Source organism: Struthio camelus, chromosome 1 (genome assembly GCF_040807025.1).
Source record: "Struthio camelus isolate bStrCam1 chromosome 1, bStrCam1.hap1, whole genome shotgun sequence".
Taxonomy (NCBI): Eukaryota; Metazoa; Chordata; class Aves; order Struthioniformes; family Struthionidae; genus Struthio; species Struthio camelus.
In genome coordinates, this window is record NC_090942.1 from 48,703,114 (window position 1) to 48,726,929 (window position 23,816).

General features: G+C 35.9%; 1 protein-coding gene across 1 annotated transcript in view; it reads right to left on the reverse strand.

Annotated features, from left to right (window-relative positions):
* Positions 1–23,816, reverse strand: part of MGAT4C (MGAT4 family member C) — a 439,229-nt gene that overhangs the window by 413,979 nt on the left and 1,434 nt on the right. The gene's annotated exons all lie outside the window — the stretch shown is intronic.

Genomic DNA, 23,816 nt, shown 5'->3' on the forward strand with positions numbered 1-23,816 from the left:
CATTAATCTATTTTGATATTTTATGAAAGAACAGAATTTTCTTATATAAAGCAAGTATTAAAAAGTGTGGGACTGGAAGAAAAGAATCCTACAGTGACTTCTAATTTATCATACAATAACTACACTAATTTGCAGTTATCAACCTTCTAACTAAGCTAGCGGTTCTGTACAATCACTGCAGTGATGAAGGAAGTTAAATTCTATCATTAGTAGGATTTATGGAAGTGGAAAAGGATTCAGGAAAAAAAAAGACTCTTTCCTCTTAAAAAATGAAGAGTAATTAATATTTACCTTATTAGCACAAGTGTAAACACTACTACAAAAAGTAGGCAAGACAAAGATAATTTTAAAAAGGCTAAAAAAAACCCCAGGCATAGGGTTTTCTGGCCTATTCTAAAATATCAGCATTCAGTCACCTTTCATAGAAAACATTAATAAGTGACAAGTGTTCATTAAAAATGAAAGTGGAGGGGGGGGGGGGGCTAAAAAACATTAGATTCCCAGAAGCAAGTAAAAGTAGGATCAAACTAGAATAAAGAAACTTCAGATAGTTACTGGGGGCTTTGTAAATTTTAACAGTTCATAAATATTTCCCATATTTGCTAAACAGGAACAGATTCTAATTTGAAACATCTTTAAATGTAAGGACAAATCTACTTTAAAACATTTCAAGATTAATGGTGACCCAACTTTACGTACTCACTGCACATGATCTGGAGCATCGTCATAATTGCCTAACAAAACCAAACTGATCCAGATATTCAAGCACATTGACTCTTTATTGGTCAGTCAGGTTCCTTCTTTCACATGTGTTTTCTTTGTAACTATTGTTAAGTAAAATACTAAGAGACTTGATGGAAACATAAGCTGCTAGCTCAGCTTATAAGACTGTTATGAATGAAAACCCATAAACTTGTTTTTGCTATTTTGTTTCTCCCTTTCATTCTTTCTAACTTATTTTACAGATGATGTGCTGAAAGGAGATGCTCTAGAATCTGTTCTTCATTACCTCCAGGTTCATTACCTTATAGCTTCCTGCCCGAGATTTCTTCTATGTGTATTACTCTCACATTTCTTTTTCGTATCACACTTTCAAGAGTGCATAATAGACAAGACAGATAGTGGCAACTTTTTCATTATTATTCTTGTCTTCTGATCTCAGTTTCTGGTATTCAGTGTTCATATAATATATTTCTGGCTGGGGTGCAGGACACCTAAATTTGTTAGATCATTTTAAATGCTCATTTTAGTTCTTTCTGTCAAATTTCAGTTGGACCTTATGTATTGCAAATCTATTTTATATATATATATTTTTTTAACTTAAACCCATACTTCCAACTTTCCCTTGGCAAAGGACCTAATTTAGAATGATCTTTTTGATGAGAGTGCCAGGGTAACTACAAAATCCTGGATTTGGAGAATTGATTTTAACATAGTCCAGCTACTTCAAAGCTTGAAGTTTTAAGTTTTCTCTTGAGCTATATTCACTGACAGAGTGTATTAGATGAAGATAACATCATAGAGTAGTAGTGCAACATCTGGAACTTAATGTGAGAGCAAGTCTGTTGAGAAGGATAAGATAGTTTTGTCCTGTTTCAGATGTTTATTTCAACTGTTCTACGTCATATTACATTGTGTTCACAATAAGGTGTTAAGACGGTTGCATATTGTGGAAAAGACAGGATAATACACATCAGACTAAAAATAATTTACTTAGCAACCAAGAAATGGGGTCATTCTTACAAAACATAACAACTTGGAAAAAATCTTACACTCTAACAATGGGATACAGCTGATTAAAGGGGAAGGCAGCACAAACATGTTAAAATTAATTGTTGAATCTCTCTTTTAAACTAGTTACAAAGTTGTAGACACTACATGCATTTAGAATAAAGGACATAACTTCTTTATAGCTTTCTTATAGCAAAAGCTCCAAGAATCTCCAAGAATCTTGAAAAAAATTTCTGGTATAAATAACTAATTTGGCAATTAGTTATGGTCCAGTTTTCAAATATATTCAGCTACTGTAGATTTTATTTCCATGGAAAGTTTAGTTGTAAGAGATGTATTTGAAAGAGATGAGAGAAGGGATGACAGTAAACAATAGTACGATGGAAGTAAGAGACACTGAGGAAAGAGGCTAAAGAGAAAAACATGTAATGGAGCCATTTACTGAGAAAATTAATATATTAAAAAAGTCTGTGACATTCTTTCTTAATTTAAAATTAAAATTCTTTCTGCACCCCTCCTCAGGTTCTTGTATTGAGAGAAAAATGAAGGAAAACCTATTTCAGATTCAAGGTTTTCACAGAATCACAGAACGGTTGAGGTTGGAAGGGACCTCTGGAGATCATCTAGTCCAACCCCCCTGTTCAAGCAGAGTCACCTAGAGCACATTGCCCAGGATCGCATCCAGGAGGGTTTTAAATATCTCCAAGGAAGGAGACTCCACAACCTCTCTGGGCAACCTGTTCCAGGGCTCAGCCACCCTCACAGGAAAGAAGTTTTTCCTCATGTTCAGATGGAATGTCCTGTGTTTCAGTTTCTGCCCATTGCCTCTTGTCCTGTTGCTGGGCACCATGGAGAAGAGTCTGGCACCAAAGATTTTGCTTTAGTCTCAAGTCAGAGACAAACTGCTCAATATTCAAGCAATGGATTAAAGAGACAGAAATGTAACCTGCATCTTCTTGTATGTGGCAAAAGCTTTCATCTGATTGTTGGTGCAGTTAGTCTCTAAAAGTTCTCAAAATAGACCAGCTCATCATTCTTCAAATCTGAGTCATGGTATTTCTCAAGATCATGAAAGCATATTAGAAGCATTTCCACCCATATCCATCACAAATTATTTAAAATCTTTTTAGCAGGTATCAGTCCTGAACTTGTATCTAATCTTAGAATGACATAATTTTAAATCAGAAATCACACTTTAAAAAGCTACACTACAGAATTGTGTTTACTATAGCTCATTTTGGAAATATACTCCTTATTTTTAAGCAACTTTTCTCCACTGAAATCACTCTTGTACAGATTACATACAAAAACTTAGTCTTACCTTAGGAGCAATACTGTATTCTTTTTTTAGTAATCTGAGGTAAAAGTAGTTCTGCAAATTCAGAGTCTAGATTTTAGCTCAAATTAGTAGTATCAATAAGGTTATGTTTAATGACATACTGCACTTACCATCTTGAGTCTTTTAAACAAGCTTCAGTGAATTTTCTCTATGTAATTTTTGGGAAGTATGGCCATTTTTTTTCAGCTTAATTAAATTTAAGCTTCTGAAAACCATCACCCATAACCCATGGGCTGACTCACCCTTTGTAAATAGCTAGTGTTCTTCTTTGAGAACTTGAGCATTAACCATTAAAGGTTGAAGGATTAAACAAGAATAAAAACAAGCATGCAAAGGACAATGCAAAAAGAGTGTAACTGTTACGGTACTTCCAGGTATATAATATATAAGCACTCACACAGGTTTTTCCTGGTAATTTTAGTTTGAAAGACATGCAATAAGTGTTCTTTTTAAGCACAGTCAAGTACTAATTTGTTACCATTTTGGTCATAAAACCCTTCTATTTTCTTTCAGTAGCAAAGGTTTTGTTCCCTGTTGTTTTTTTTAAAGTGTTTATTTGCTATGTCATCATTCTATTGTTCTTTCACCCACCTATAATACCTTTTAAAGTATTTCCAATGGTACAAATTCATCTTAAAACACGCATGCTTTGGTCCCTGATCTTTTCATTAGTTTTTGGAGCAAGGTGAAATTTATAACAAACATGATTCTTCACAGTCATTTAGAACCGGAGATACTTTACTTTCCAAGCCAATATTCACAGTTCCTCACATTTTAAAAGAAGAGTAAGGCTAATGCCACATCAGAAGCTTAAAACCAAAATGAATTCATTATGAAGAAAAGCTTTGCTGAATTTTAGATAATGGTACAAAACCTGGCCTTCAAAATATTCTACAAGATCCTACTCTAAACTCAACCTTGTACCATCAATCTCTCTGTAGCCCTAATAGCCCTTAAAGTGATTTTATTTTCCAGGCAGGGTGAAACTAAATTTCAGCTTTAGTTTCTTTCAGAAAATCTTTGCCATAAGATTTGTTTTCCAGGAATCTTGCCAATCATCCTGATTTCTATTCTCCTGAATTAAATAAAAAAGCAAGATGCATGCCTTAAACCGTAAGATGGAGCAATAGTAGCTTGTGAAATTGGTATTAGATTGGTCAGTAACTTATTCTAAAACTTCTTCCACTAAAAAAAAAAAAGAAAAAAAGAAAAAAAAAGAGAAATGCACATTTAGACCAAAGCCATAATTTTTAGGAAGAGGTAGGGGGGAACTATGGAGATTTCCAAGATATCAGATAGCTCAGTAAACCTGAATACTGGCATGGATTTGAACAAAGGTCTCCTATTGTCTGCCTTTTTCAGAATAAGGACACATCAAATAGCAGACTTTTGAAGAGATCCTGTTACCTTAATTACAATCTTTATTTTATCACAGTGTAGAAAATAATAATTATTTTGATTTTCAGATAGTTTTATAGGACAGGAGAATATTTTCCCTGTTCATGCACTACTTAAAATTCTGCATAAATAAGCTCTCACGGTTCGGTCTTTCTTGAGTATCTCAGAACAACTGTTCTGCAAAAAATACTTTTACATGCATCTGTGATGGGTTTATGAGTCAGCCACAAGCTTGTGATGAGCATATTCACCCGACCCCCCTTTTTTTTCTTGAAATGAGCTTGACAAAAGACAATAAAAGGTTTGTAGACTCTGAAATTATTATGTTTTACCAAAGCATAGAAGAAAATGGAAATCGAACAAAATAAATTTGTAAACAGATAAAACACAGACCTCCTGGTTGAGACATTAAATAAAATACCTGAGAACTAACCCTTTCATGTCCACCGGTTCCTAGGAGATGTCCTCTCCTGCATTCATTCTTTCCATTCCAGCAAATTGCTTTACTTACAGGGATGAAAAATTCTACACTGTCCGCTGTGAGCCCCTCAAAAAACTTTCATCTGTTAGTGTCACAGAGTAGTTGACAACATACCATTCTTGTTTTTTCTAATTAAGTAGATTCACTTTAGGGTAGTTGTAATGAACAGAAGTACTTCAAAATATAGCCAAAGCTCTGCTATCATTCTGATTCTGAGAAGTAGGAACATAGATTTTATATATAATTACATCCTATAGACTTGTCTATAAATGTAATTGAACCATAAAAATGTAACACATCAATGCAATATTGGCAGAAATATTTTAGATTGCAACACTGGTATAATTTTGTTTTGCCCTATCAGACTTTGATTTATTTTCATGGTCTGCTCTTGAAACTGGATCCATAAACCATATTAACATTTACAAGCCCTGAAAGAGTCTTAAAAAGTTAACCAAAATAACAGCAAAAATAACAGCCCTACTAATTTGCTATCCCTTAAATCTCAAGAATTACTTAAAATATTAAACTTCCTATTCATAAAGAAACTAGGACAAATGTTACACAAATAATATATCCATTTACAGTGTTAATATTAGATGCCTGTTTTCTCAAAAAGCTCAATAATAAGAAGAAGAAAAAGAAGAACTGGAAACACTGTTTTGATCCTAGGAGGTGATCAGAACTTGACTTCAGAAGGTTCTTGAGCTGTATCCAAATTAATAGAAGTTATTACGAGAAGAAAATATTTTCACATGTATTTAGACATTTGTGGTGCAGCAATATAGTAAGACCAAAAAATGTATTTACCTGGTACTTTTTGAACAAACAATTAAATAGCTATTCTACTAAAGGCATCATTTTAAATAGCCCCAGATTTCTTCTTCAAGACAAGTTCAAACATAATATAAAAGTTCTTGAGAGAGTAAGGAAGACAAAAAAAAAAAATCAGGAAAACGGATGCAAAACTCTTCCAAAAGTCACAGCTGTAGGTTATGTAGGGCTGAAACTGAAGAAGAATGACATTCACAGTATGAACGTTCTAAGTGAACTTAGTAGCTTGAAAGAATTCGCCAAGGTAAGAAGAATATTGTCACAGACTGAAAAACCTGACTGGAGAAGAGAGCTAAAACTCAAGAGAATGGAATACCCAACCCATTTGTTCTTATTAAAAGAAAATGAAAGCCTAGAGAGTTTTTTGTTAAAAGCTTTTTTGTTAAGACATTCCAGCCTATACCATTATGAGCTGATATATAAATATATCCATGAATTTCAATGAGCAACTTGGAAATTTGTTCTCTAGTGAGACAGCGGATGTTGGAATTTGATTATGAACGTGAAATGCCTGAGAACTAATTGCTAAAGGTAGGTAACTGACACATAAAACAGTGATACAAGAAAACCCCTACTGCAGACTTTGTAAGTTGCTACCATGGAGATACTTAAGATAGGCACTCACGTGATCATTCTTATTTGGGAGTTGTTTGCCTGAGAAAAACCTCCCTGTACGCATATGCATACATAGTACAGAGAAAATTCTGGCTCTGCTCTGCCTCAGAGTGCCGAGATAACTTAGCAAGGCTCTCTGTATACAGAGCACCTCCCACAAGTAAATGTACATGTTAAAGAACAGTATATTCCCAAATTTCAAACTACATGGGAATTCTCTTTGTGTTGGTACCTACTCCAGTAGCCTCTTTCATCTTGAATACTTGCTGTTCTGCCTAACACTGAGTAATTTGGTAGGAATTCGAATAAAAATTAAAAGGAAGATGGGAACTTGAGGTATTAGGTCATGTAGAAATGATTAGGTATTGCTTGATATGGGAAGAAATAGTAAGAGGTATGACAATTCTGCATATATAGTACATACTACATGTACCGAGATTTTTCTATATGGACACGTAGGACTAAGTGAACATTTACGAAGGGGTAATCATTAATGGTTAGAACATGCTAGCATTTGTTGTAGGTCCTTTTGGTTTTTAAATATAACAATGCTATATTTAAAATTCAAGTTATATTTAAAATAGCAAGACCTTTCAGGAAAAGAAAACTTCACACCCTTTTAAAACTAAATAATGACATCTACATTGTCAGGAAATGACAGGATCAAGGATCTTGTATACTGCTGATTCTGTTACCCACGATTTTTCTGCTATTTACCAGAATCAGTTACTGCTTTTAGGACATGCCTAAACTTGACAATGGAAGCCTTTATAGAAAGCTTTTTAGCTGTAGATAAGAAGGTCACCATTCTTAATGTGATGTCAGCTGATCACAATTTGTCTTCACTTACAAGAAAGATAGCGTCTTTTTAAATATTCCTATTCCGTACTCAATGCTAATGTTTAATATTATGCTAAGAATATTATAAAAATATATTCTTAGTGAAGGCAAACAATCACTTTTTGGGAAAATAAAATCAAAGAAAGCTCTCTGTTAGCTAACAGCTAATGCAGAACATAAATCTTAATTATAGTCTTAATTATAGAGCTCATTGATTTTCAAAGACCACTTCCTCAAAGCTCAAAACAGTTCATCCCAACATGCAGAAAGTCAAGGAAAGGTGGCAGGAGGCCTATATAGATGAACAAGGGGCTCCTGACAAAACTTAAATGAATCATATAAGAGGTGGAAGCAGGGTCAGGTCACCCGGAAGGACTATAGAGACACTGTCTAAGCATGCAAGGATGGTGTTAGGAAAGCCAAAGACCATCTGGAGTTGCATCTGGTGAGGGATGTGAAGGTCAGCAAGGTTTCTACTGGCATGTCATCAGCAAAAGTAAAATGAGGGAAAAGCGGGCCTGCTGCTGAATGAGTCAGGGACCTGATGTCAAAAGACATGGAAAGGCCAAGGTACTCAGTACCCTCAGATTAGTCTTCAGCAATCTCAGGCCCCTAAGCCCTGAGGGAAAGTCTGGAGCAAGGAAGATTTATCCTCAGTAAAAGACAATTATGTCAGAATGCATTTAAACAAACTGGACATACAAAATTCCATGAGACCTGATAGGATTGTACCCATGAGTGCTGCTGTGGTAGCTGTCTGAGGTCCTTACCAGGCCATTCTCAATTATCTTTAAAAGGTCATGGTGATCTGGAGAGGCTTCAGAGGACTAGAAGAAAACAAATCTCACTTCTACAAGAAGGGCAAGAAGGAGGATCCAGAGAACTATAGGCCAGTCAACCTCACCTCCATCCCTAGGAAGGCGATGGAGGCAAATCCTCCTGGAAACCATTTCCAAACATATGGAGGTCAAGAGGGTAGTAGGCATGGATTTACAAAGGAGAATCATGCATGATCAACCTGATGGCCTTCTATGATGAGATGTCTGCCTTGATAGACAAGGGGAGAGCACTGAATGTGGTTTATCTCAACTTTAGCAAGGCTGCTGATGTTGTCTCCTACAACATCCTTGTTGACAAACTGTTGAAAAATGGGCTAAGCAAATGAATAGTGAGGTAGACTGAACACTGGCTGATAGGGTTGGGATCAGCAACATAAAGTCCAGCTGGAGACCAGTCACTAGTGGTGTCCCCCAGGAGTGGATACTGGGGCCAACAATGTTTAACATCTTCATTAATGACCTGGACAATGGGACAAAGTGCACCCTCAGCTAGTTTACAGACAATACAAAACTGGTAGGAGTGTTTGATACACCAGGTTTTTGTGCTGCCATTAAGAAGGACCTCAACAAGCTGGAGAAATGAGCAGAGAGTAACCTTATGAAGTTCAACAAAGGGAAGTGCAAAGTCATGCACCTGGGAAGAATAACTTCATGCAGGCTGGGGGGCTGACCAGCTTAAAAATAGCTTTGCAAAGAAGGACCTGGTGGTTCTGGTAGACAAGTTGGATACAAGCCCTTGTGGTGAAGAAGGCCAATGTCATCCTGAGCTGCATTGGGAAGAGCATTGCCAGGAGCTGGAGGGAGATGATCCTTCTCCTCTACTCAGCTCTGGTGAGACTATTTGTGGACTTCTGTGTTCAACTCTGGGTTTCCCAGTACAAGACAGACCTAGACATACTGGAGTGAGTCCAACAAAGGGGCCACAAATGTGACTCAGGGACTGGAGCATCTCATACGAGGAGCATCTGAGAGAGAGCTGGGACTGCTTAGCCTGGAGAAGAAAAGGCTCAGGGGGAATCTCATCAGTATGTGGGAGGGTATAAAGAAGATGGAGTCAGACTCTTATAAGTGGTTTTCAGTGGCAGGACAAGAAGCAATGAGTACAAATTAAAATACAGGAAAATCTATGAGAAACGGAATATAAGAATATGAGAAAAATATGAGGAAAAACTTCTTCATTCTAAAGATGGTGGAACATTGTAGCAGATTGCCCAGAGAGGTTGTAGAGTCTCCATCCTTGGAGATATTCAAAGCCCAACTGGACACAGTTCTGAGCAACCTGCCCAGTTTGACCCTGCTTTGACCAAAGGGCTAGAACTAGGAGATCTCCAGAGGTCGCTTCCAACCTCAACCATTTTATGATTCTGTGATTTTGCAGTGCTGCTTCTGTGTGTACTCTTTCAAAGTTCCATGCATGTTCACATAATTTTATTACATAGGCTTACAGAATTATAGATTAATTTAGGCTGGAAGGGACATCTGGAGGTTATTTGCCTTAACCTCTCCTCCCGCCCCGGTCCCTGTCCCCCTGTCAGAGCAGGGCCATGCTATGGCAAACTAAAGTGACCCTCTCACCAATCCTTCGAAAAAGTCTGGAAGAAGGTACAGTTAATGAACATGCTTATTTTCTTCATGTACCCACTTATATCATAACACTAGATGATGCTGCTGTGAGACTCTGACTGGTTTAGTTTCCTACAAAATATATATTCATTTTATAGCCGCAGGAACAATGATGAAGTTTCAAATAATAACATTCCTAGGTATAGATATTCCTAAAAATCAGAACTGATTTTTGCCTCATGCAATTTTAGCTCATCCTGAATATGTAGACAATGTGTGGGGCTAATAAGAAAAAAAGACCCAAAAATCTGGCTTAATCTTCCTTCTCAAGTCATGGAAGTAAGGGAAATTACTTAATAGAACAGAAACAAGAATCAGAATATATCTGAATATTTAGAAAAAATTATTCTGAAATGTTTTACTCCTCCCAGAAACTCTTTCCTATAAAATACAAAGGGATATTTCAAAAGCGGTGGGTATCAAGACTCTCAGTACTTTTTAACAATTTGCTATGCTAAATGTTTTTAAAGTAAAGTTAGATTTTCATCTTTAGGTTTAATTAAAAAATAACCTTTTATGATACAGCTTTAAAAACACAATCTTGCCATGCATTGTCAGTATTTAGTATTTTTTCCTGTACTCCTGTTTGATTGGCCATTATGTAGATTTGTGTTGTAGCAAGGCTTGAAAATTGCTGCATCTCGACACTCAGCAGGAGTTTCAGTTTTGGATTATCTCATATACCTGTATCTCAGCAAAGTAATTTCTCCAAAGATTGAAATCATATGTATGATTTTCTCCTGTTTTATTTGGAGCATTGTTTTTCTCCCATTTACTTGCCCCCCCCCCCCAAAAAAAAAAAAAAAGTATTTTTGCTTTATGGCAAATGACATAACTTTTTTCTGTATCATTTCCCTTGTTCTCAATGCAAAAAGCTTTCTTCTTCTGTGGTCTCCAGCATTTTATACCACAGTGAGCTCCTGAGGCTGATAAGAAGAGGTTCCTTTGAGTAAGCAAAATAATTAAGCCCATAATCAACTAATGGAAGTTTTGGTCAATTACATTTTCATACTCAGGGTGGCACCTGCCTAACACTGTAAGTTGCAGCTGATGCGGCTTCCAAGTTATACATAAATCTCCTGACTTAAATGATCAGATACAAAGCTATAAGGTGAGCCCACCAACTGCTACATGTAAAAATATTTTTTCAACCTGAATTTGGTCCTCAGTATATCTATGTTTTATTTAATAACATCAGTGATATCTACATCAATGATGTAGATATGGACTGTGCTGAAATATTACAATAAACTCAGATTATAGGCTACTGTACTGTATTCCAATACAGTCAAAAATGTCATCTGGTCAAGATATTCCTCGGACCAGCTCTCAGCAGGGCTAAGAATTCCTCAGCTCCAAGATTTCTGTTGCTTACACAGTACTGATGTTTTGTATAAGGGATATTTCTAGGGAAATTCCCTTCATGTGAAATACACTCCTATTTTCTAGCAAAAATTCTTTTCATATTTGCCTAAAGAAGCAGCATGAATTTCACCCTGGACAAAGTTTTCTTCGTTTTACATTTCTGACCTGCTAAATTATATTATGTCAAATTATGGCAAATTACATGGTGTCACATCATGTTACATAGTTCACATTGTAAGTCAATTCAGGTTGACACAATATGACAAAGTAATGCAATATATCAGATCTATAAACACATTCTTTAAGTAATGAAGTAATATTTTAGCGTACAAACTAGAGCACCTATTTAGGATTTAATATCCATCATCTACACCAGCAGCAGCAGCATTTGAAGCAATTAGGTCAAGTATCTGCCAGAAGAGGATATTTTCTGTTGTCTTCTCTGCTAATGGATTAAATGGCACCATGCTAGCATTCTTCTCACATTACACAAACTCATTTCATTAAAACACTCAATATACATGCCAACAGTCCTGAAAGAGTACATATATTAGTTGATAAATATATGTGTTGTTAAAATACACTACTTGGCTTTTAATTCTTTTTTGGTCTTAATTAAATTGATAAGTGAGCTTATTGCTTTGGTAATTAAACTCATTGTATAGGAGGCATTCATTCAAGATTGTGATATAAACAAAGCTATTTTCAGAACAAGAAACGTACAGTGAATTTTACTCTATAAAAACAATGGTGGCTAGAGCGTCCAGAGTACTAGTCTTTTTCTCCATAGAACAAATACTGCTCTAAACAAACAACAGGCTACGTTTAGGTTGCATCACCAGTCATGTTTGAAAGATTAATCAGGAGAGCAAGGGCAGCGTTATAGCATCAAGGAGATGCATTTCTTAATATTTGTTTACCCTGAAATTACAGTGTAGCACACAGATGCTTGGAACTAGCGTTGGTATCCGCTAGCAACTTGAGCTGTGACACAGACTGTACACAAATTTGCATGGTAACCTACTCCGCTTCTGGATATTGTTCACCCTGATCTCCATGCTGCTAGAGTGAGATTGCTTCTGATTACACTATACTACATTGAAAACTGAAGTACGATGTCTCGCTGTTGTTTCTAGCGGCCAACTCTTACATTCGACGGGCGCAACACTTACAAAGATAACAGGTCTCTCAGTCAGTGCCCCTTTAAATACCCACTATAGCAAGAGTGGTGGGGAGACAGGCTCATCAAGCAATTATCCAATTAGATGACTTAAATGAGAATGGAAAATGCTTTAGGAAGGCATTTTTTCTTTGATGTTTTCCAGTTTAGTTAGCTGTATCTACCTTTGTGCCATAATGATAAGAGGGGCAGTGTCAGGAAAGAAAATTTGCAAAGAGGAAGGTGGCTGCTTAAGCCATCGTTACCTCTAAAACGTTGTTTGTTCAGTTATGGCCCAAGGAAGAAATGAGGGAAGATGGAGGAGAAGGGGAAATAGACAGAAAAGTGTTACTTGAAATAGACCAACTGGAATTTTATTAATCTTATATTAAAAGTTACAGATATTTTTGTATTTAAGAAATTCTTATGTCCTGTCATTTACCAAAGTGTGCTTGTGTTGAAAGCACAAACATTCCTATCCAGAAAATATATCTAGATCTTTTTCCTGGCTCCTCAAAATATTCAGTGAAACGTTACCAATTCACCAATGAGAAAAATCATTATTCAGGCAGATAAGCATAATTTGTGTTTTTACGAAACAGACTGTATTTTTTGATAAACCATACCAGAAATCTCTGAGGGGTAGAAAAATTTCTCATAGTCCATGTATTATAAACCAATTATCTCTCAGTCTAAGAATACTAATCAGGACTCTGCTAAACATCATTTTAATAGCTAAGCAGAGTGCCTTAAGTTTTAAATAGGTTCATTAATGTTCATATGCAAAGATTATAGAAGATAGAGTTTCTTTAATTGCACACCTAAGAATATTATGGCTCTTCAAAAAGATTTTTGAATGAAGTTCCATTTCAGTATCAAAGCTGTTTATTTCTTTTTTATCACTGGACAAATCATTCTTTATCACGTATATGAGAAACCTTGTCACTTTGCCTCAGAAGAAAGTCTCCCTTTTTTTTTTTGTTTTGTTTTGTCTTTGTTTTTCTTTTTAAATAAGAACAGAGTATTCAGTAAAGTAAAACAGCAGAGGATATGCAATGATGGTCTGTAAAATATATATAACCATCATAGTCGTAGGTACTAAGAATAATACACTCAAAAGTAAAACCTGTCAAAGTATTGCACATATAGTATCAATTCTATATGGTTGATCTGTAATGCATTGCTAAAAAAATGATAAAACTTGCTTTGGATCAATAATTTCATTACTAAGAGTAAAATTTTGGATTGATAAACTATTTTATTTGGCATGATGAACTGGAGAAGTTCAGAAATTGTACTTTTCTATTTTGCAGCCAAACAAATTTTCACTTTATAATAAAATGATATTTTATATTGCAGTTAACTAAATTTAGCCTTGAAATAATGCACACAATTAAAACCTAAATTATTTTTAAGATCCTCTGATATATTCAATTCCTCTCTAGATGACCCCTGTATGTATATTACTTTAGTAAGCAAAAACAAGGACATTTCATTTCAAGTTGAAATATTTGATATATAGTTTTGCCATTGAAAGAAATCTGTATTTATTTATGTAGTTTGTAGTTGGTTGGGTTGGGATATTGCATATCAGCTGTGTGTTCTTGAAATCTAATTATAGTATTTGACGCTACTGAAAACTGGAAATCCTCACCATGGAGCAGGTAAATAACCTACAGGAAATCATAAGAATTCCTGGCTTTGTTACAAAGGTAACATAAAGGAGATCTAGCATCAGCAAATCTCTTGCACAAATCCCTCATTATAGGTAGGAGGGATACTCACCAGGAAAGATGCATTCCCTAAGTTGAAGCCCCCTTAGGGCTGGGAAGTTTCAAGTTGTGAGAAATCAGTAGTTTGATCTTATTTATTCATATGAATGCAAGATTTGAAAAGACATCCTGGGGATTTTGTTCAGAAGTAAAGCCAGATACCTGGAAAGAGTCATGGATTAAGGAGTTCTGAGAACTTTATTTTATCTTTCCTGGACACTGAGTTTGCTTACTGTTTTGTCAATGGAGGATATTTTTGGACAGTGATTTCTAGGAAAGAATTAATAGATCCTACCTGTACATAGTTAGAAAAGTACCTAAGGTCAAGTATTTCCCCAGCATGTTCTTGACATCTGCTGTTCCTATCCTATTTCACGAGAAATACTGTTTGTAATATGTTTACTTTTCATATATGTATCACATCTCCAATTTTTGTGAGCAGTAAATGACCTTCTCAAAATTGAATTGCTTGCTTTTTATGGTTCAACACTTACACCCAGGCAGTTTCCTCTACCAAGAACATCATGAAACAATTCACTATAGCAAATGTCATCATGTATTCATCTTTTTTACTCACAGCCTTATCTGGATTTTTATTCATGTTTTCCTCTATACTCCCTCTTTCATTTCCCACGTGCAATGAATTTTCTGGTATGGAATTTGAACTCTTTCTGTAAGCATTCCTGTCTATCCACATTTATTCTAAATCAGTATGAGGAAAAATATGTCATTGTTTGTAAATGTGGCCAGGTAATCTCAAGCTCAAGTAAGAATTCAGCTTTTTTCCCAGTGAATGGAATATTATGGATTTATATATGATATAGTTTCACCTGATATCTTCATAGAAAATTATGATGTTTGCGGTATACAGCTGATAGCTTCATTTGCAAGTAGTAAAATGAGATGTGAAAGCTAGTGATGGAACTCGCTCAAGTTATTTTTCTTCTTGGAAAATTGGAAAACATCGGACAGGAAGCCAAAGAACAATTGAAGGTCTGGAAAACATGCCTTGCAATAAGAACTAAAGCAGCTTTATCTGTTCTCTCTATCCAAGAGAAGATTAACAGGTGACTTGACAACACTTTACAAACAGATGCATAACGAGAGCCTGTGGTTGGAAGCCAATGCTAAAAACTAAAAAAAAAAAGAACTTTCATTAAGGACAACTCGACTATTATTGTACCCAATGATAGTGCAAATCCATCAGTTGAAGGAGGATATACACATGAAATCTTATGAAAAAATAATCTGTGGTTAGGATAGAAACTACATATTTAACAAAGAGGTTAGTAGATGATAAACCTTTTTTTTTTTTTTCAAAATGGTCCTAGCAAGTGAATTCCTTGACACAGAACCTTAGCATTGACTAATAAGATTAAGATGAAGCCATCTGGCCTTTGAAATACTTCATTGCTGATGCTTCAAGGCAGATTTCAGTGTTAAGGCACAATGTTCATGAAACCAGAGTCAGCACATGAAGTGACATATTCTTCCCCTCATCTTTGTGCTCTACTTCTGCATATACCATATACTACTGGAAGTTAAATATCTCTTTTTATTTTATGTACCACTCTGTACATAAACACAACAGTATGCTCACAACAGTAAATGTATACCACATTTAGGAATGCAGAGAAAGTGGATTGCACTGTAATATCTATTTTTGGAGACTTTTTACAGGAATTTATCTCAATAAATAGAAAATTTATTATTCATATTAATTAAAATAACACTACAAACCAGATCCTACCTGACACTACCTGACTAAATGAGAAGATAGTTTTGGCAGCTTGCTTCCGGTAACTGGTAACAACCTACTTTTGGTAGTTTACTTCTACAGAAGAGAAGTAAAACTCATTCAGAAATCAGAGGAGTCAAATTGCCATCTTTACATAATTTTGGATTTATATATCATCTTTTTCTAAGAAGGACTAATGTTTGTGTGACTGATATGCATGTTGCTGGCTTGTGCTGGCATTGTATGCTCCACAGCAATTCTGGGAGTCCCATGCAAAGAGATTTTGTTTTCATCAAATTCCATGGTAAATGATATTCTTTTCTCATGTTTCTGTTTTGATAGGATTTCATCCTATCAATCAATGTTAAAACGTTGAATAGTAAATGTTTTAACAAGATTACTCAAATAAGAGCAGACAATGATTGTGTATTACCATATGATTTCCTTTAATTTAGTGACTTTACCCTCTTATCAGATATTTGTATAACCCTTTCTTAACAAATAGACGTACCCCTAATCTTTTCTCTTCTGGGAGATTTCAGCATTTTAGTAATATTGTCTGTTTGACATCAAAGTGTCCTTCAGCTTATCTATTCTTTTATATTAGCACTTGTACTTGGAGGAAAGGAAACTCAGCAGGTTGGATCCCGCTACATAGGTAAAACGAAATAGTATGTAATAGACTAAATAGTATGCTATTTTTAGCCACTACAAGAAAAACTATAGTAATCTTATTATCCAGTCAAGCACCATTCAGGGTAGATGTATTTCAAATATACTGGCTCCTACAGGTAGTAGTACTATTGGATGTGCAAGAAGTTACTGTTTCTTGCCTTTTCTATCACTGACTGCTGCAAAATGCTTAATTTTAATAAAAAAACCCTAAAAGGATTTAAGCAACACTTATCTATCTGTCATATCGTTTTATATCCGTGCCTATATAGTCTTTTTTTCTGTGTAGTCTGGAAATGTGTTTCACATGGCTTAGGAAGCAAAAAATGGTTAAGATTTGTTACAAATATGCCAGCTCATGCAGTTAGTTTCACTTTCAGTGCAGATGATTTTTTATGAATAAGCTGTATTCCAATAATAAATCATTATTACCCTCTCCCCCAAGGAATCACAGTAATTCTGTTCAGTAAAGAACATAAAAAAGCAGCATTTAGGACAATCCATTTGCAACCAGTGGCACCTGATTTGAACCTGAGGTTCAAACATACAGACTTATAATATCTACATATATTAACTGGCTTTCTCAGCCAGAAGCCTGGAAAACTAAAATATCATCGTACAGTCTCCATCATATAGCACACTCTGACTTGTAAGCACTCAAACTAAGGATCTAAAACAATAAAATAACAACACTGCCCCACCTCGCCCCCAGGGAGAAATAACAAAATATGTTAAATTTCAGACAGCAGATCGACTAAACAGTCCAGACAGGTTGTCTTAGCATCATCTTATAGCGGCATACATCAGTACCTTCAGCTTTGCCTTCTCCTTTCCTTCAGTACTCTCCATTTACAGTTTGTTTTTATGGGGTGGTAGAACCCAAAACACTGGCAGTTCTGAGACACACTGTTCCGTTTCCTATAATTACTTCTGCTGAGATAATATTATTACCTAGATTACTAGGTCTTCATCAGCTGTTCAGGTCTCACTATCACCTTGAAGGTGCCTCAGGATCTTAAGGGACAAATTCATTGTACATAAAATCCTTGACCTCATTGCTACAACGGAGGTGCTCCTGATAAAAAACCCTTACTCCTTTACTGATGTTTAGGCTTGTGTCATTACTTTGCCTAACACGATCCCGATTGTAGTCTTTTGTTAGGGTGACATTTTGAATTAAACACATTTTGCATATTGTTCGCTGTCCAAAAGGTATAATAGCATTTAGTTACCCTTACTGCAATTTCAACCAAAGCTGTTAACTTCAGTGGATTTCCCATTGGTTCACTTCTGCTTTCTCACCAAGAGGTGCAAAAAAGAACATTCATTTCTCCATTTTTACATCACCCTTCTACAGAGTAGAATGTAAATGTCTTTTTGAATGTTGCCAATATAATGATATTGGAGATCTTCCTGGCAAAGCAGAAGGTCCAGATTCAAGAAAACTGTTCAGAAATTGCATTGCATGTGATTCCTTAGACAGCTAGAGGTAGCTTGAAATAAGCAACTTTTATAATCTTTTTTAATAGTATATTATTTATTTTACTGTATTAGTTAGGAGTTCTGCTCAAGAACTATGCTTTTTCTGAAAAAAAGATGGCTCTGAGGAAGATGAAGAGGTAGTAACACTCACAGTAAGAGTTTATAAACAACTAAAGCTTTGCCCATTTGAAGGTTTATCCAGATATTTAGCTTAGTGTAAGCAGTCCCTTTAAATTTCTGCATAACAATGACAGCCAGAAAGAAAAGCAGATTTTGGGGAAAAAAAAAAAAATTAGGAAAAAACTTTTTGGAAAACTATTATCATCAAGAAGAAGCCAAAAGAAAATATAAAAATTTTGCTACTGAGCCTATGTAAGCCTATTTTTCCATATTGTATAAAGCTGGCCAGGCTTGGGCCCAGTTTAACCAGATAGAATAGACTGTACAGCTGGCTCTCAGAGATCTTTTTCGAGTTGCCACTTAAACTGCTATTGCAGCTGGTCTTTTAACGGCAGGGGAAGCCTCAAAGGTTTCAGTGATTTCAGTCTCGCCCTTTGGCTGCCAGGCTGCTTTTCCCTAGGGAAGCAGAAACCAGAGCGATAAGAACTTCCCTGAAAGTGAGCAGAGATCTCACTTTTGCTCTGCTGATACTTTTTGACAGGAGGTAAGGGAGACAGAGAGCGAGCAAGGCAGCTTTAAGGTAAGGTGAAATGTTGTAGTGGGTATAAGCTTACAGCTCACTGCAGCAGGAAGGTGGAAATCTCTCCTTCCACCCCATTCCTCTAACAGACCTAGGCAGATCTGGTCCTTTGCTGACATGATTTGGGTCTCAGATTCACCAGCTGGCATGATGCAATTTGCTAATCTATTGGAAAACTATCCATTTTTTCTGCTGGGTTAGCTTTCTGTCAGGCTTGTGCTTTGAGCAGTTCATGAAGGGGTTTGATAAACCAGCACAAAGCAAGCGTCTGAAATGCTTCTCCGGAAGAAGGGAAAGAGAGGGAAAGGGCATAGCACTACATCCCTCCAGTGGTCGCAAAGTGCCAAACTGCCTCAGCTAAACGATACTCGTGCACTGCCTCACTTCCTACAAGGAATAAGACTGTTCTCCCAACCTTATACACATACCTTCCAGTACATAGGTAGAAGAGGACTATCTGTCCCAACTAAACTGATATACTTTTGAAGAACCTCATAAACACATGGGGGGAAGATGGGTGCAGCAAGCAATTATTTGATAGGAGAGTAAGCAAAATTATTGTGATGGTTAACACTAATTTAGAGCAAGAAGGAGCATATTGTCTTGAACGTATTGGGGAGCGGAGAAGGATGGAATCGGTTGCTGAGCAAAGGAAGGCCAGATACAGGGCTGACATTTCTGTAGTGTCGAAGGGCTAAAAATCACCGGTAAGTATCAAGGAGTGTGCTAAGTTATTGCAATAGATCTATAAATGCTCTTGAGAATACAAAACAGAAAACAGACCAAAACATTTCACTTGGAGTATTCAATGTTTTTGAATACTCTTAAGTATTGAAGAGATTTGTAAAAAAACTCTTCAGCTTGGCAATATCCGTTCCTTTATTACCAGCTTTATGTAACTGCTTCACAACAAGCAGAAGATAGACGACGTGGCCTATTAACTGCTTCTCCTCCTACAAAAGCTGGAAAAAGCACACTATTCCCTAATATTTCTTCTAAACTAAAAGCCTTGTAAAATAGAACCTTCCAAGCTTGTGTTTCTCTCAGTTTCATCATACAGCACCAGAAAAACTCAACTAGTCAAGTTAAAGTTCAGCAAAAACGGTAAGAGGAAATACTGGAGAAAGGAGACAGAGTTAGCAAATCCTCCTCAACTCAGAGCGTACCTTGATTTCACAAGAACTTCCTCATCATTACTTAATGATGGTAGCGTGCTACACATTTGGAAGCACAAATTATAAATGCTTCTAGGTTCATGTGAAAACATACATGTTTGCCAAGTTTTCTTTAAACCGGTAATGTTAGTTGGTGCTTAATACACAATCAAATTAGGGCTTTAATTTTTCCTCAAAATAAAAGTGTGTGTAATGACAATACAGCTTAGAAGTATATCCCAAGTAATACCCACATAAAATACATACGGTACATACCCTTAAAATAACAAAAATCTGGGACATCCCATTGATAAGGAGTCCAGGAATTTTTGAAACTCTTTAAAAGGGAATTTGTTTATCTGCTCTAAACTCTAATGAAGCTACTTTTCAAAATTTGGGAAGTTATGGACCGTTTTAAAGCATTTCTAGTGTTCAGTAGAAGCTGGAAGATAAGTAATTTTATGTCCAAAGAAGCAAACTGCCTTTCAAAGCCTTAAAAATAGACACAGTTTTAAGGTAGGAACCTCATGCTGATCAACACGTAGGAGCAGACAGGGCTACTTAAACATACGGAGCCTGATTCCACTCTCCTTTATTCTATCGACTTCAATGCAGCGACTTCCAGCAGCGTGAAAAAGAGGTAAACTGGATATTAATTCACTTTCAGAACAAGATGAAGTACTGTAATTTCTTCAGGAAAGTTATTTATCTCTGTACATGAGACAACAATTGTGATGACTGCACTAAGATAGAAAAGCAATATTGAAGCTCCCAATACAAAGAAGATTTTTAATTATACCTGAAGAAAAAAATACTGGCAGAACTCTATATATTTATTGGCAAGAAGAGACTGACCCTGGATGTCTCAGAATAACTCCCACCCTCAGCAACATACAAAAGAAATAAAAAGAAACATAAGCAAAGGTTAAGGATGCATTGTCCTTACTTTTTGTGGTATGTTTGCTTTTTCCTTCATAGAAAGGAAGATGAAGACTAAAATTTGCAACAAAAATGTTAATAAAATAGGCCTGAAGCCCTGCACGTAAAAGTTTTCAAATTCTCTTAATCTAAAATTAGGAATTTCCAGAACAGGAATACAGGCAGTTATTCCAGCTTTTCAAATGTGGTTTCGTCTCATTTGGGGAGAGTGGGGGAAATCAAACCTTTGGAAGCTTTATAAAACAAAATATTCTGTTTCAAATTTATCGATCCAAGGTCAGTCATAGAACAAAAGAATTCAGATCTACTTTTAAAATTTAGATAATCTAAAGATTTGAAATATATTACTCTGAATGCAGTGTTAATTTAATCATGAGACTTGTTAATATTATTGAGAGAGCTACATACCTCACTAGTTACGCAATTAAAAAGAGTAGTTCTGCAAGTCCAAATAAATTCACCGTACCATCCCTTAATGCAGCATTCTTATTCATATGTGTTTGACATTTATCAGTTTAAACAGGAATGCCAGCTACTTTGCAATTGTGAACTCTATTAGGTTAGCAGCATATAACATCAAGGAACTAGAAGGGAGATATTACTTGATCTGATTTTTCTTAAGAGATAGGGACAGAGGGAGGCATGAAAAATGACTTCTAATACTTACTTAATATTTTCCATATGAAAGTGAATAAATATGTACTCAGTTGCCCTAAATATATGGGTCTACTGGCACTTCAGGTGCCCTGGGAAGCTGAGGAATGGGGGCTCAAAAATACGGCAGAAGGCTTGCATCTTTTTGGACTTGTACCTGGTGACTGGGCAGGATATCTCACAGTGCTGAAAATGACACTAGACGCCTTTGATTAAGCACCTGGATCACAGTTTATGGACATACTGAAGAGTTTCAACCAAAATAAGAGAGCTTTGCAAACTCAAGCTAGTTTTGAGAGTCCCTTCCATCCCTACTCCTTGATGTTCTTTTCAGCAATCAAATATGATTCTCGGGGAAAACCATGTTTTCACTCTTGCCCACTCAAAATTACAAAATTATATATATGAGAGCACAGATTTGCCATATGTCATCAGTCCTACTTAAGTCCTTAGTAGAATTATTATGTAATAACTGATCATGTTGCCTAGCTAATGGTCTGTGTAAATGAGACACTCGAAACAAAAGAATAGCACTTCAGAAATGCTGTAAATAACGAGAAGGCAGTACTGAAACCTATAAAGAGAGGTAAATGGAAGAAACAAAAAAGGCTATAGCACATCATGAATGTTAGAAATACCCACTGTTTGCCTGATAACAGAATTTGTGAAGCAAGAATGAATTGTTTTTCCATCCCTCATGCCCTTCTTTATCTAAATACTTCTCCCAGCAGTTTCCTATTAGAGTTAGTATAGCAGAGATAATATAAAATGGTCACGACTTTTTGGGAAATCCACAAGAGATCTTTTCTCATATCTTCTATAAGGAATTAGGATGGTTATTACAAACCCATACCCCATATAACTTTGTACAGTTAATCAAGAGAGGGAAGAAGGTGCCTGTTTATATACCAAATTCTTCTCAGTATCTGTACCTTCTGGAGGCTAACTCTGGAAAAAGAATAAACTCCAACCTAAAATGGCTTTTAAATAAGCACATGGGAAAACTAAGAGGACTGCACAAAAAGATCAAAAGTGATTTTTTGATTTTTTTTAACTTGTCTAGCAGACAGCAGAGCAGACAGAAATTAAACCTAAGAAGCTATGAAGGAAGAAATAAAGGCAACATTTAAGCTTTCTTTCTATGTTTTTAAATTGTTTCTTTTCACTCAAGGAAAGCGGAGCACAGGAGACAAGCAGAAGTAGCGACTAAGGACTGGTGAAGAACGTGAACTGATGAAGAATGTGAGCAGCACAGGCCAGTTTGCTGTGCTGCAGTCAGTTCCTGTGAAAAAAATAGAAATTTCATAAGGAAATTGTTATGATAAGAAAGAAGAATGATTAGAACAATGCTAGCGGAGCAGGGAAACTAGTGGAGCCAAGATAGGTAGAAGACTACACTTTAAAGAGGACATAGCATCTTTATGGCACCTTTTTGTAATACACTTATTTACACAAGCAGCCTAAAAAGGTTTAAGAAGGCAGCAGAAATTTCCAGATGGAAATAGAGTAATGTGTGAGCAAACCATATATTTCTACCAAGAAAAGGGGGAACAGCATGGTAGATAAAGAAAGAATAGCAATGTGGAGGGTAAAGACAGAAGACAAAGACGTTAATCTTTGTTTATTTCCTATTATTTAATATCACTCTCCCATTTGATTTTTTTTTTCTTTATTTTCTTTCATCTTACTTTGAAGAAAAGTTAATCAAAGACATTGTTATGCTACTGTTGGTTACTCCCCAATGCCTTATGTTAGAAGTAATTTTATTTAATTAGCTAGTGTTTTAAGTAACCCAAAATTTAAAAGCAAACATACTATTGGACCCTAAGGAAACAAAATGGAATCTGTTCTGGAAAAGTTAGGTTTTCATGAGAGAAGCCTCTAATAAGAAATATCCATATTATCTTCTGAGGCTGTGATATTCATAAGCGATTGCATAAAATTCTGAAAAACCCAGGAGTGCCAGCATTTTAAGAGGGCTCTGTATATTTACATAAGAAGCTTGAGAGAATGGGGGAAAACACAGCAAGCATGCAAACTCCCTTTAAAAAATAGCTTGCTGATGGAAGCAGCCTGTAGGGAGAGTTTAATGAAAGCCTCTTTGCCTCTGTCTTTCTGACGTCCCTAGGAAAGGAAGCGCTTTAACAGAGTTCACTGGAAATGGGACAGAATCAATCTTTCTTCCTTTCTTTCAGTTTTTGCAAGGCTCTAGAGGAAAGAAACTTTCAGGTGTTGCATACGGGAGAAGCATATACTGCCTTAATTTACTATTAAAGCATTGAACATTAAGAAAAATTCCTTATGAAAAAGACACTAAACAATAGAAAATGCTCTTAACTCACAGTTACTAATTTTAACCCCTTATGAGCTTCTGAAATCTCCTGTCCCTGTTTTGTTTACTGATTACTACCAGATTGCTTGCTTTCAGCAGTACATTAAAAAACATGACTAATATTTGTCACTTGCGACTGAATGTCCAGT